Below are 15,315 nucleotides of genomic sequence, written 5' to 3' on the forward strand. Positions count from 1 at the left end.
CTTACCGTGTGTGCTTTTTTGAGGCTGATGAATGCGCACTGGCTGGGGGCTGTGATATTTTAAACTAGCTTAATTTAGTATGCCAACTTGTTGAAGTGGCACCTTGATCTTCTCACAATGAAAAGACTAACCGGACCTAAAATCAGTCAACTGTACACTGAGCAGGAAGACCACCAAAAGATATTTTAATGTCAGCCAACAACAGGATTATTTCTGGAAAAGGCTATATCAGTGACTTAATTAAGTGGCATAGACAACCATATACTTATAAAATAACTAATTCTCACAAAAAAACACAGTTTTTCTCTTGTTTTTATTGTTTGTATCTTTTTTTTGTTTTGGGTCATGTCAATAACTTTTCCCCAGCAGTGAAAACAGCAGTCATGTTAGGCCTATTTGTCTAGAAAACGCAGGATTTAGAAGGAAAAAATCCAGACTGTGTCCTCAGTTAAACGTTATCACTAATCCGTAATCTGAAAGTCAGAAAGTCATTCTCAGACACAAACAAACTCATACACAAATTGACAACGTGGCACTTTTACTGCATTATTGTTAATGATTTCTTAATAAAGAATGAGTATCAATAATCCCGGACTTCAATAAATTAATATAGCTCAGTCTCGTATCTCTGATAAAGGAGAATCAAACTCTATGCCGCCTCTACTGTAGCCGAGTCGCATTTACTATCGCAGCTCATATCGTACAGTTTACAGTTTCAGCGCCATGTTCCCATCCCTTGGTAAGAAAAGAAGGGTAATAATAACGATGAGACGCGTAGCTCATCCATATTAGAAGAGTCTTTAATGAACTCGGATCGTCAGAGACACTCCTCCTGCTCCCGGCTCCCTCCGCTCCGCTCCCGTTACCAGACGATGCGCGCGTGAAAATTTGCAGCCCCATCTTTATCAGTATCATCGCCGTGAAGACAAAGAGAAGACCGCAAATGAAGATGTGCTGCACTAGCAGGAGAAGCCCCTCTTAAAATCACCGTTACCGCAGCTGTTCCCGCCCAGAGGCAGACAGAGAACCGGTCCTTGGAGACTCTTTGGGGATGCGCAAAGATGTGAGAGTGAAGAGTGAGATGCATTATGATTGGCCATACTCATCCTAAAAGCGTCAGGCAAGGAGAGTGATGTTTGCTCCAGCAAAAGAGTCGACGAGGTGGCATCAAACTTGAAGGAGACGTGTTCAGTGTGCACATTCAATGCTTTCACGGCATTAACCGTAAACTTGCATCATTTCCCCAAAGAGGCGGACGCGCTTTCCGTGGTGCTGAAACAGAGACTTGGCTGATCAACTAGTGAACAAGAGGAGGAACCTCTCACTTCGTCACCTGCTTCTGAGCTTCATTGTATTGAGGAGCCGTGGCAAGGTAAGTGCAGTGATGTACAGTGCCTTACAATGTAATGAAGATACGCTGTTTTCATTTATGTCTGTATCACGGCCACACATGAACCAGCGTCCGTTTTTTTAATCGCGTCTTTATCTGTTGCCCCGAGTTTCTGATGCGTACGTTTTATTTTAAAGTTTGGTCCGATTTTACCATAGCAACAAAGTTTCATAATCAATGCGTCTTTAGATTGTTTAGCTTACATTCTCCAGCTGTGGAAACGTATTGCAGTTTGTCTGTCCTTTATGCTTGTCAGTATTAGACACTTTCTAAATTTAATCTGATTTAAATTCTTTCCCCCTTATTGTTGTTTTAAAAGCTCGAGGGACTTCGTTTTCTATATTGCGTTAATTTACCCTTAGGTTCAAGTGCACTAGAGAGTTTACTTACTTCAGAAAGTGTTTAAAAATGATGAAAACATAGCTTTATAACTGCTTGTGCACTTAGTTTTCTGTGCTGTCAGACATTTTCACACATCACTCCTTCTTTGAAACATGTATTATTAGAGTGAGAAAACACAGCATATACTTTACCACTGCAGCATGGGAAACATTGTACTTAGTAATGGCGCTTTCTGTTGGAACAGCAGGAGTTTGTGCTGGTCTTTCATTTTGCTGCTGGTACCTGTACAGTAGTTGTAGTTGTTGTTTGTTTGTTTGTTTCATACCATGACTATGTGCCTCAAAACTCAATTCACATTCAGTGTTTGTAAGGGAAAACTTTAAAAGTTGTGTTGAGGTTTAGAAATTCATACCACTATTATGAGTAGATTACCTTTGTTATATCACGTTAAAATGTGGCTGGACTATAACCAGGAAATAGAAACAAGTGAAAAAAGATTGTGTGCTGTTGTTCAAGTGTCACATTAAGATTGGTGTGTTCACTAGACCATAAAAATAGCCGCTGCTCGCTAACTGGCTTCAGGGCTGTATTTTTGGGTTATGTCACTTTTATAGCACAAAAGAGATTGTTCTAACATAATCATCCCTAACATAACTTTAAGGTTTGTGGTGGCTTTCAAATGCTTGATGTTTCCAGTGCACTGTCCAAAGAAATCTGAATAAACAATATCATATCAGACCAATAAAATGTTGTAAACTGATTGTATAAGAGACTGCATGTTCAAACCATGTGGTCAGTTAAAAGTTTAACATCTGAAAGAGCTTGTAGAGAGTTATAATTGCAAGAGCTGTGACTTACTTGCTTTAATCAAGTACCTTGTTGGACTGAGAAGGAGCGTGGGTGTCATCAAAGCAGAACAAAGCCTCTTTGAGGTGGAAAAACCTAAGTTGTGATTAATTTCAAAAGGCACGCCTTAATTTCAAAGGCACGTTCTTGTATTTGAGACGCTAAGTCAATATCCTACAAAGTCAGAGGACTTTTTGCAGTGTTGAAGGAGACTACTCAGAACTTAAAGCTATGGCTGATAAGCTTTCAAAACTGGATGGCTAGCTAAAAATTTACACACACAGCTTTTTTGTGTTCTGTGGCTCTTTAATAGATAGTTTGTTATTATTTGTATATTTTTACTAGAAGAGCTGTTATCCTCTCTCCCTAACTCTAACATGTCTTTACAATCTGAGCAGAAGGCAGGTGTATTTGTACCTGCAAGGCTGAATGAAGTACTTGACCTCTGTGTCAGAATTTGTTATTCATTCTTCATGCAAAGATTCAGACCCTCCACAAGATAATAAACAGAGTTGTAATTGCCAGTAAGGTTGCTCAGCAGCTTTAATCAATTACTGTGCCGTCTTCCATCGAGAGAGATTGGGAGTGCAGGTGTCATCAAAGCAGAATGAGTCTCTTTTGAGGTGGGAAATGCAAGACTCAATGACTTCACTCAGCTGGGTCACTGGACACACAGCAGAGCTTTGACGCGTACAAATTGTGCTTGAAGGTGCTGCGTTCATCCTGGGAGGCTCAGTGGCTGGCAGAGGACCAGCAGAGCAGGGACATTGCACTCCAGATGGCCAAGAGAGGCCAGAGGAAGAGTGCTGTCCAAGCCCAGCTGGGTGTACGGGAAGCTGGACTGCCGGTGGTGTGTGTACGTGATTGTGGGAGGCAGACGGGATGAGAGAAACAGTAAACGATAGAAAGAAAGAGGGATATACAGTATGTGAGGGTGTGTGTGTATTGAAGGAGTGGTTTGGGAGAGAAAGGGTGAGTGAGAGAGAGCGAGAGAGAGAAACTGAGAGCAAATGGTACAGGCGCCTCTGTGTGTGCTCGCATGCATGGAAGTAGTGATAGGAAAAGTGTGGGTGGAAGAAGAAATGAAAGAGAAGATGAAGGAGCTTGCATGTCTGTGTGCTGGTGCTAGTGTATGTATGCAACTGTGTATTTCTCTAGCTGTGTGTGTGTGTCTGTGTGTGAGTGAGAGTGTTGAAGGGACAGAAGCAGAAAGGGTTGGAGACAGAAAATGAAAGAAAAAAGAAACAGGCACTTGTGTGTATGTGTCGGTGTGTGGGAGGGAGAGAAAATGAAACTGGAAGAAGCAGGCATGTGTGTATCTTTGTGCTTGTGTATGATTGCAGAGAAAGCATTACTCAGTAAAAAAAAAGACAAAAACAAAATAAGAGGAAGAAAAAGGAACACGTGTGTCCCTTGGAAAATGAGAGTATGAAGGGTGAGAGAAACACTGGTTTGATTGGATGCTTGCTTTTGTATTTGCGAGGAGAGTGTTGTACATGGGTGGTCTTAACCCTCGCGAGGCAGGCATTGCCGATTTGCAACAGTTAAAAACTAACAACCTGATTACCCCACATACATATTTTATGATTTTTTTTTACTCAGAAGTACCACTGCAGGTCTTGGTTGTGAATTAGCAACAAAAAGTTTAATTTGAGCCTGAGAGGGTTAATACTGATGCTAGTATTCACTGATGATACTAAGAGGTGTATGAAGGCTGCGTGGAAAAACAAGTAAAATGGAATTTTACCTCAATTGGAAAAAAGTATCTCAGCATTTCATTCAGCCAGCTCTAACCTCTGACTCTGCGTTTTACCATTTTTCACACACTCGTTCAGCAGCAATGTGACTTTCAGTGTTCTCTGAGTATATGCTTTATGGCAAAAGGCTCCAGGCAGATGACCTCTTTCTCAAAGGTCATAATCTGATATTCACGCCCCACTATGATGGAGAAGATCTGTTGCATGTGTCAGGCTTTTTTTTTTTAAATCCTTTTTTCAGCACATTTTACATCTTTGATGTAACACATTCTCCTTCTGAAGTAAAAGCCACCTGAGAATGCGCACAGAGCACATGACGACAAACACACAACGGCTTCACAGAGATAACTTTGCCTCACTGTTTCCATTTGGGAAGCCGCTAGAGAGCAGATGGAGAGAAAGCATGCTCTTTTTATTCTGCCACATCTGCTCCGTGATGGAATGGAGCATGATCTGCACTTTGATCACAATGAATTATTCCTATCCCTGGCTATAAATATGGTCTGTCTACAGCACCCAGTCTCTCTCTCACTTCTTAAACTAGGAATCTGTGCTCGCCTCTGAGTCGCTCTCTCCTTGAGTGTGTCACTGCGGCTCTACTGCAGCTCTGGTTTTCTTCTTTACACTGTGAAGGAACCGAAATCCGTTCCTTCAGCCCAGTTCAGTAAAAGAAGCATTGTGTGCAAAAAGTTCTATATAAGAAACAAATAAAGGGGCTTTGCTCAATCTTCTATTATTCTTCCTTTATTCCATATTTCTCACTTTTGCAAAAAATAAAAAATAAAAAAAATAAAAACATGAAAATGTCAAAACCAATAATTTGTCTCCCCTCTCAATACCCAGGCACGCTGTGAGTCTGTATCACACCCTGAAGAAGGATTTAATCAATATGTTTGCACATTGTGTTCACTCACTGACATTATTGTTGAAGATGTATTGCCAAACATGAAAATAATACAAATATAGCATAACAGCCAGTTTCATAAGTCTGTCCCTTCCTTACCAGACGGAGGTGCCATCCAGTGCAGCAGTGTGGCTCATTAGTGTGCTCTAAATGCTTTCTTAAAATAATGGATGGGATGTGTTAAATTCTCCCAATTATTTCATCTTTGGGCTGAAGGAAGGACAACACAGTGTATAAATGCTCAGTCAACAAGAAGAAAAAGATTTAGTGGCAGGCATTGGATAATATGGCTCAACTGATTACAGCCTGCATATCATATAGCTTTTATCCCTGTTCCATGATTGTGATACCAGCGTTGAAAAGATAAGTTTTAGTCCTGAGATGGACATTACTCTCTTACTTTTAAGACAATTTCAGGTTTGAATTAAATATAGTTGGGAAAAATTGGATATACAAATTTACAAAACTGAAAATTATTAAATAGTTATTGAGGCCACAAACTCTTTATGAAAAAGATAGCTGTATGTATGATACACCTAATTTATTTTTCACTCTTTATTTGATCTAAGTGGGAAATTTTGTTCCTCTCCTCACTTATTCTGCTGTGTGTGTGTTTGTGTCACTGTGTGTGCCCCTCCTCACAGACACAGAGTGGAGCAGATGAGACTCAGATGGCAAATGGTTCATAGCGCTTTTCTACTCTATCTGAGCACTCAAAGCGCTTTACACAACTTGCCTCATTCACACAAGCACCTTTTTTTGTATGCTCTTTCTCTCTAACATTCGCACACATTCATACGGGCAACTTGGGGTTAGTATCTTGGCCAGAAATATTTGTCATTCGGAGTGGAGCACAGGGAGCTTGAACAACCAGCCCTTCAATTAGTAAGTGACCTGCTCTACCAGCTGAGCCACCCCATATATCTCATGCTCTTCCCAATAAAATTTATATCAAGTTGTCAAAACCTTTTTTTTTAATCAAAATAAATCCTGACACATGTTTAATCAAACAAAATAAAATATAAAAGCAAGATGAATGAGAATGTCACAAAAGTGACATTCTCATTCACTTTACCAACTCTTTGCATTAAATGACAATTCAGATGCTTCCAAAGAGTATTAGCCATGCTATGTTAGCTTTTCTTCAAGCATTCCACTTCAAACATTTTGACTCTACTTTATAGACTGGGTTGTGGTCAGGATTTATGATTCATGACCTCTTTGAGATACAAAATTGGGAAATAGACCATCAGTCACTGCAAGCAAGCCAAACTGGGATTGATTTTCTGTTAATGTGTAATTTCTGATTCGTAGAGCTGATTATAAGGTCTAGGATGGCATCATGAAAATTCTTTTGATATGTTAGGGACAAACTATGGCACAATTCTTATGAGAACATGAAAGCAATGGCAAAGACTGACTTCAGGCTATGCTTTATAGAAACAATCAGCAGAGATTGTATCTATGTCTTTGTACATCAGTGCATTCCACAGAGATGTGATGTGTCACTTTCTTAGCATCACTGCTTATGCTTATTGACTCATTTTCATACAAAGAATTCATAGTTCTTGCACACAGCACTTTCACATCATCTAACAGCCTTACCCGCAAAGTATGGTACTATCAACCTATCACCTCTAATGGGAACAAAAGGTCAGCCCTTAATTATTCATTCGGGATGTCAAACAATGCTTGCCGGCTGTTATTTAGGGTGAGGGAGACCCATATGAATAATTCAAGTGCAGGATTCGCTTTCCTTCGAAGAGTGGCACTGTGGTTCAGATGTTTGTGAGAGTCTTATCTCCGTGCAGGAGGCCTCTGTCATTCCTGAGCTGACCTTGGCTGTCACTGCAGCAGCAACATGGGTGGCACAGAAGGTGGCAGGGACGCTTGTTCTTCCCGTATCTGCAGGCCTCCTCCACACTGTGAGAGTGAGTAGGAAGGACTACAGGGAGCAGGCTGTCTAAGCTCCCTCAGTGTCTGTTTACAGTACACTATGTGCCACGCTGTGCGGAGCCAGTGCCAGTGCATTTAAAAAAAGCAGATTACTCTTTAACAATGAGTTATTCTGCTTTTCACCCGAGGTACGTTTCTGTTTTGGCACACTAGCCATGTCAATTGCTCTTAAGCTGCTTTCTTAAGATGTAAGGGGTGTTTATTGCAGCTGAAGAGGCAAAAGCAGATATTAATGCTATTAAAGTGCATTAAACTGAAGAATGCTGTAATGTGAGTCACTTCCATGAAAGGATTAGGGGGAGGTGGCATGGAGAGGATTCTGAGTAAGGAGAGAAAGTGAAAATGTTCATCTTGTTATGTGAGATGCAGGAGGGAAAGTGAGGGACAGATGAAACAGAGAGTGAGAAAAGTGTGTGTGTGTGTGTGTGTGAGAGAGAACATTTATGCCAACTCGAATATCTCTGAACAATAACAGAAGCACGTACACAGATACAGAGCACGTCTATCAAGCAACGGATGGCAAGCAGCCCAGAGAAAATCAAATGAGAAACATGTTTGTCATTGTAAATCCAATCAGCAGATTGATCCTATCCTCCTATGGCCACTATCTCACTGCTGTTTGTACTGTAGCACTCAGTGTAAGCGGAGGGGATCATCAGGCCTGTGACTCCTCTGCAGTTATAGATAAAATACCTTAATCAATAGTTGTTGATGGGGACACTTAACAGTGCATCTGCAATCAGGGATTTTCCACTGAATCCAGTGCGATCTTTTTTTTACAAGTGTCATTAAATTTAAGGTATCATTTTGAAAAGGGTTAGGTCTATAAATGGTTTATCCTTGGGCAATGATTGAAACCACAATAAAAGCAGCAGAGATCTAATTACACCATGCAGTCCTGTGACTACTGGTAAATCACTGATTTCTTGTCTTTCTGGATGTCTTAAATACAATATAGTAATTGCTCAAGCATTTTAGTGAAGAACATGAAAAAAGGTTCTAAATCTTGATTAGGGAGTATCGGTGAAGGCCGTTATGTTCCACGTTATAAGTGCACAAATACCTGTCACCTGGAAATCAAATCCATAAAGAAGACAGGCTGATGAATTGAAAACAGAATATTATTTGGGGGCAGGGATGCTCAGGGGTTGGCTTATGATCTCAGTATTTCTCTGAGAGTCACTGCCCTTGTTGCTACCACACTATGTGCAGAGAAGTGACAGTGCTCGTTTATCTTGGAGCAGAAAAAAGCAGTTGAGGAGAAGCAGTTTCATCTGGGGTTTTCTGTAAAAGTTTGGAGGACGTGGATTAACTCATAGAACCCCAGGGGTTAGAAGCAGCTTCTTGTCCTGGGCTGACAAGGTTACTGTTTCAGTGGCTGATATCGAGGCAGTTGCTCTTTGAGGTCAAAGACAGCATGGTGCCTGGAAGTCCATGGAAGGACATGGCCATACTTGCTGCCAGCACCTCACCACACCACAGGGCACCTAAGATGTTAACCCTTCTGGAACCAGGTTGCAGCTCAGGCCAGAGTTTTGCAGCTTGAGTTAATTCCACAAATCTTACTCTCCAAGAACTTCATTTAAGACTTGACAACGCATTCAAGCCTTCATCTGTTACGTAGTTCGATTAAAAAGAATTGAAATCAGTGATTAAAAGTTAAAGAACTTCTATATAATTTAGATTGTGAAAAGTTTTGGAATTGCTTATAAAAAGTATATAAAAATAAGCTGCAGGTCCATGCAAGGAAAGACTTTGTAAATTATCAATAGTGTGCTGATTAAATGCATTAAATCATTTCATCAGCCTCCCATAACATTCTTTCACTATTCACAATGTCTTAAATACAATTCAAATCCCTTTAATCAGCACCTACTTCACACAGCTCTTTTTGAAATATTGTATTCATAGGGCAACAATAGCAATCATTTCAATGTAACCAGACTTTGTTAAGTTGGCTGAAAGATATTCCTTTGAATTACGTAAAAATCCGGTGTAATTTTTAAATAATGTATACGGATTGATTGTTTGTGATCAGATGGCTTTTTATAAGGTACAGTATATAAGTGCAGTTCACTTTATATTTTCTATTTAGACCACATTTCTTAGTAGCTTAGTGATTAATTATGTACATTGTTCATCACACGATGATCCTACAATAGACCATATGGTGGCTGTGTTATGTGAGATTTAGTTTTGTTGAGATTTAGCAGAATATCAATCATCAAAAAGGAAAAGGAAAAAGTTCCCTACATCCTCTCAAGAATTATTACCAAATTAGTCAATACAGCATGGCAGTGTTATATTACTTTAATGAATGGACAAGGCCATCATTTTTAGGGTGCATTTGCTACAAATTCACTGTTGACACAATGCATTTTAATATTATTTGTTAGAGGTAAATCCTTCTATTGTCAGATATTATCTGGTGTTTTAGAGTTTCATTTACATTGAACTGTTTATTATTCAGTCCTTGAATTCCTGCTTTAATTGAGTCAATACAAACACATCTACCTTGATTGTTATTTAATGTTTATTGTTAAGTGATTAATTCCTGCACTGCCATAATTACATCCACCCTCATAAAAGAAAATGAATCCCATTTTTGTTATTTTTTCTCTCCATATGATTAAACAAGAACCACAGGCAAAGGGTCGCTCATTCAATTAGACTTTCATTTACCACATTTAATTACCCACACTCTCTGCCCTCTTTGACCCTGCAGGATGCCTCATATGACTAATGAATGCACTTACCTGATTTCCTTGCCAGTGAAATCACATCAGTGTCCATTTCCAATCATCTGCTCAGAGGAAGGCTGTAAAATTGGTGACTGAAGATTAAAGGATTTTTTGGGTTGGGGTGTGGTTGTGGCGTGGGATGAGTATATATTGACCAGGGCAGAGGTTTCAAGCAAGTACAGAAAGTCTCTGTGATGTTTCCAGCTGGCCACCTTACTCAAACCAGACACTTTGATCTTCCATAATCCCATGTAGCCACAAGTAGTCACAATTCTCAGTGTAGCAGCTGAATCAAAACTAGGCAGAAAAGTGTTCTAGCACTGAAATCAGCAGTATTCGCTGTGGATGGTACGTAAAACTGCTAAAGGGTAAAATTTAACATCCATTACCAGCTTCACTTACTGTTTATTCTAAAGCACAACAGCCTCAGTCCTGAAACTCTGTCCTGAAAAGTTCCATACAGTCAGAATCATCACTGTCGTCATCATATGGTTCAATGAGCAAGTCTCATACATGACTGACACTAACATTCAAGATAATTGAAAGAGATACTGGAGGCCAGACAATTTGCCACAAAGACTATCTGATATTGTTTTGTTGGTGATGTTACTTAATTATAATATAAATATTATCATATAATATTATACTGCCCCAACCATCATTGCAGCTAAACAATTTCAACATTGTGATGTCATATATTAGGAAAAGATATTTGCTTATATTAAAATTTCACAACATAAGTCGTGTGTTTTTTTTTTTTAATTGTTTAAGGTTGTATTTTGACCAGAAAGCCTTTAGTGTCCTATTCTTGGAAGACTGTGTTCTCTAAAGGCAGATTTTTTAGGTACAAATGCATATGGGTATAAATGCTCATCTTTTATCTGGCTTTTTATTACGACAATTTCAAACAATGGTAAAATTTTAGCTAGGGCCAAATACTAAGCATCTTAAAATTTTTTTTAGATGAAACTGAAATTAAACTAGCTATTTTATTAGCTAGCTATTCATTCATTCTCTTCCACTTATCCCCATCAGGGTCAAGGGGGTGTTGGAGCCTATTCCAGCAACCATAGGTTGAGACAGCTAACTAGCATTATATAAAAAAATATCCACCCAGTTTGTGGACATGGTCTGGAATATTCCCCTAATATTATCTTAAATAGGGTTTAAAACAGACTGACTAGCTTTAGAAATGAGTCATTTTCTGGATCAGCTGATGATACCTTTTATTTAACCAGTATCATCTCTTACTTAGCTAGAAAATGTCAGTTATATAAAGTGCATTTTTTATGTGTGCAAAATATGCTCCCAACTGTATTAACTTGTTGCTTCTGCATAAAAATTCAAAAAGGAGGGCCTCTAGTAATAGCAACAGTATTATAAATGCAAAATAGAAAAATACCAGTGAAAACTGCTTGATAGTGGCCTGGAAGATTTTCTCGAAGACTATATTGGCACTTACCAATGCTAATATTATACACATCATTGATGTGCAGCATCAAATCACACTAGTTATTGCCACAGGGCTGCTGTGCTTTAAATCACATCTTTTATTCAGCTGCATATGCTACATGCCTTCAAAGAAGCAGTGTATTTACTTTGAGCAAAATACACAAGACATTAAGAATTACGTCAGTCTTGAAAGGTTAAAAACTAAAAGAATTCACCTCCTTAATACCTGCAAAAGAGCTCCTTAGGAAAACTTTAATAAAAAGGAGAGACACAGAGTTCATTACACTGTAGCTGCACATGATTGTCTGTCAGCTCCCTCTTTGACTTAATGAAAAGTTATGGCAAGTGAGTGACTTTATGAAGTGGTTTAAAGGAGTTCTTTAGCTCAACAAAAACTGCATGTTTTGCTCTCTTGTATAATTGGCATGTAAATAATTATGACTTGGAGTCCTGACAAAGTAAAAGTACTTAAAAACTGGCCTTAGAATCTGAGGAAATATGCAATGCTAAATTCAAATAGCTTTTTGCCATACGACAAATGTAGGCAGAATCAACCAGCTGTAGGCAGGATTATTTGCAGGATTTGTGGCCACGTTGTTTTTATATGTGATTTCTTCCAACAATTTTAAAATGAAAAAGACTTTAAGCTCACGTTTTGTATGGGTGTACAGTTGGAGTGCTCTAATTCTGAAGTATTATGGCTAACAGATAAATTGGATTAAATTTGGGTATGAGTCATTAGCTTTCAGCCATGTTGTTTCTTAATGAACTTATTTAGTAAAATTAAACTGTTGTCTTTTTTTATATACACTTGCTGGGTAGCACATTAAGTAGTGGAGTATTATTGCCTCAACATAACTGCTTTGCATTAAATTTTAAAGAGGGGCTCCTATTAATATTTAAGATTAAGCATTCAAGCAATAGTGTCTGACTATAAGCTCAGTGTGGATGTCTTTTAAAAAACTAAAGTTAACCCTTGTCTTCGCTGTTTCATACAAATAAAGATTAATTTATGGGGTCATTAAAAATTTACATTCCCATTCTACTCCTATTAATCAGTTCCTAATCGGATCTGAGGTGACTGCACATAGGCTATTTAAGCCTGGAATTATAGCAGGTGCTACAAATGACACTCCAGGGAACAAGGTTGGCCAAGAAATCACATTCAAAGTCATTCTGTATTACCATTTAATATTTCCTGTAAAATAGTTAAACTCGAATCAGGCTGTATATATTTGTTATTGTTATTTGTTATATATTAAGTTTAAGTATACATTGTACTGCAGAGACACAGAGTTTTGACTTGTGTCTGAAGTCAGGTTTCTCAATAAACATACACAAGTCGTACACTTGGTGAAATGCTCATCAAGTAAACTCACTGTACCTTGTGATGGAAGGAAATCATGAGTTTCTTTCACTATGAATCCACCATTTTATTCAGTTACAGTGTGTCACCAAGAGGTGGTGCTTTCACTGCAAAAACGTTGATGTATAGTTTCAGATTGTTTTGATAGCTTGCAAAATAGATTGATCCAAATCTAGAGTGAATTTGAGCAGTTGATCTTTTCTTTTTTTTTCTTTTTTTCAGATCGCTAAAACTATTTCAGCAAACATTCCTTTTTTCCTTCATTTTAATCTAATCCAATGAAGAAATCTTTTCAAACTACAGTATTGTGCAAGAATGCAGAACCATCTCTTATTTCTTTATATTTTGTTTTTTGTTCATAAGAAGCCAGTGGTCCTGGTAATTTTTAAAGTGGTCTTCAGCAATACTTTTCCAGGCTTTCTCTAGGTCTAGGTCAACATTAACTGTTTTTTCACTCATTTTCAGTCCTGTAATGTTTGGAACAAGGATTCATAGGTCACTTAACACTGACCTATCATCATTCACACATAACCACCCCGCCTCCATCTCAAGGAATGAACATTGTTCAGTTCTTAGCAAAGAACTCATTTTAAATTATCATCAAGTCATGCCCACTAATATATGGCAGCATGTTCATTAATGTGTGTTACTAACATTAGTTTACGCTGGGAAAAAATTGTTATCTTTACAGGGACTCATGACAGAATCTAATAAAAGGCAGTTTGACAGAAAGTCTCCAAACCAGTCTGACTAGTGCGCATGCTTTCATTTTGTCAAAACCATATATCACACCTACACAAGTGATACTGGTCCCTGTCATAACCTCCTTTACGGACCAAAATTAACATCAGCATTTTTCTTTTTTCCCCCTTTTTATTGATCTCTTAATGTATTTTAAGTTGGTCATTTAAAAGTAGTAGGCCGTTTAATTTAAGGCCTTGTGAAAATAACTTTTCAAAAAATTATTTATTAATTTATTTTTCATTAAACAAGAAGGGAGAGTTTTTTTGCACTGGTATGTCAAGAAAACAGCTGAAGTGGGGGTGTCATTACAAAATGAGACTTCACAGGAAACCAGAACTCTTTTTGAGAGACTGCTGTTATTAGTATATGACCGCACTGTTCCAGGGTATTGTGATTTCCCTTTTTGAATTAAATCATGCTTTTCGTGGAAGGCTTTAGTGTAAATATCCTCCTCTGACCATAAAGCAATCCTGTTCAAAGCTCTTTGGACTTAATATAGTCTTCTTCTTCTTCTTCTTCTTCTTCTTTCTGTTTTATCAGAATTCTGCTAAATCAATAAACGGCCAGTATACAGTATGCAGTAAGCAGTAAGCATAAAGTATAACATAATATACTGAATGTGAATTTGACGGCCACAGATGTGCATCTACCAACATGTGGTAAGTTAAGACACATCACCAGGAAGGCAATACTAAGCCTGCAGCCTGTTTTCATTGGGTCAGAGGTTCAAACATGAGCAGTATCATAGAGAATATGAAACAAACAGGCAGGTAACAAAATCAAGTTTGTGATCAAGTAGGTGTGGGTTTGAGTTCTTGATGCAGTTGGAAAGGTTTGGTCACGGAAAGGGAATAAGTAATGCTTTCTGAACCTATGCCCACAATGGCAGAGGTGTAACAGCTCTCAGAGAGAACATCTGCAGCCTCGTATAGTTGACTGAGACAGGCTGTGCTTTAAGTAAGCATTCCTTCACCCAATAAAACTGGCAGATTTCACAAAGCAAATAAGCAAAAAAAAAAAAAGGCATTTTTAATCAATACAAAAAACAACACCCAAATAATGAACATATGTCTACTTTTTGTTCCCTGCCACATTATTTAGTTAACAAACACACACACACACACACACACACACACACACACACACACACACACACACACTGAAAAGTGTGTGTGTGTTGCTGATAAACGTCTCCTTAGTTTCTATTCAAATACAGTGTGGAAAGTATTTCCTTCTGTTATACTACAGAGACATAACTGAGCTTGCTGCTTTTGACAAAAGTTCCAGAACATTCTAAATACATAACAGGTAGTTTATTTGCATAGGTCTAGTAGCTGACTTTTTTTTTAATCACTATTGTAAATAGTTAAGTTGAGAAAATGTAGATGTGCATTTTGCACATAAAGCTTCAACCCCAAATATTTTGCATGTTTTTTTGTGTGTTAAATCTCTGCTGTTTTGTCATCCAAACATTTTAGCAGGGACATTTCTAATTAGCTGAACTTTATAGTAAAATACAGGAACTGTTCCTCAACAGCTTACTCCTACTTAATGAAAAAGTTAGAATACATTAGGAGATCAAAAAAAGAAATATGCTGATGTGGCTTTCCTAACATTAAAATCATATGTAGTCAGATATGTGCCAAAAGACATGTTAAAACAGTGGAGTGAGCTGGCAGCAATCGAGTTTGCTCTTGATATCTATCATTGTGACAGGTACAGTGGATTAATACAAGCACTGTCATGGTCAAAAACCCAAAATCCAGACTTTTGCATTTTTGGGGTATTATATTCTTATTTGTTATCAGATCTTCTGT

The 15,315-nt window shown here is 38.2% G+C and overlaps 1 protein-coding gene across 2 annotated transcripts in view; it reads left to right on the forward strand.

Annotated features, from left to right (window-relative positions):
• The first annotated feature begins 681 nt into the window (after positions 1 to 681).
• Positions 682 to 15,315, forward strand: part of chst8 (carbohydrate (N-acetylgalactosamine 4-0) sulfotransferase 8) — a 173,875-nt gene continuing 159,241 nt past the window's right edge. For both annotated transcript variants that reach the window (XM_085445629.1, XM_085445707.1), the window contains exon 1: positions 682 to 1,372. The gene's annotated coding sequence lies outside the window, so the exon portion shown is untranslated. The remainder of the gene's footprint in view (positions 1,373 to 15,315) is intronic.

This window comes from Copadichromis virginalis, linkage group LG1 (assembly GCF_057382275.1).
Source record: "Copadichromis virginalis isolate Kocher_CV1m ecotype Utaka linkage group LG1, C_Virginalis_male_GT1.1, whole genome shotgun sequence".
In the NCBI taxonomy this organism is placed as follows: Eukaryota; Metazoa; Chordata; class Actinopteri; order Cichliformes; family Cichlidae; genus Copadichromis; species Copadichromis virginalis.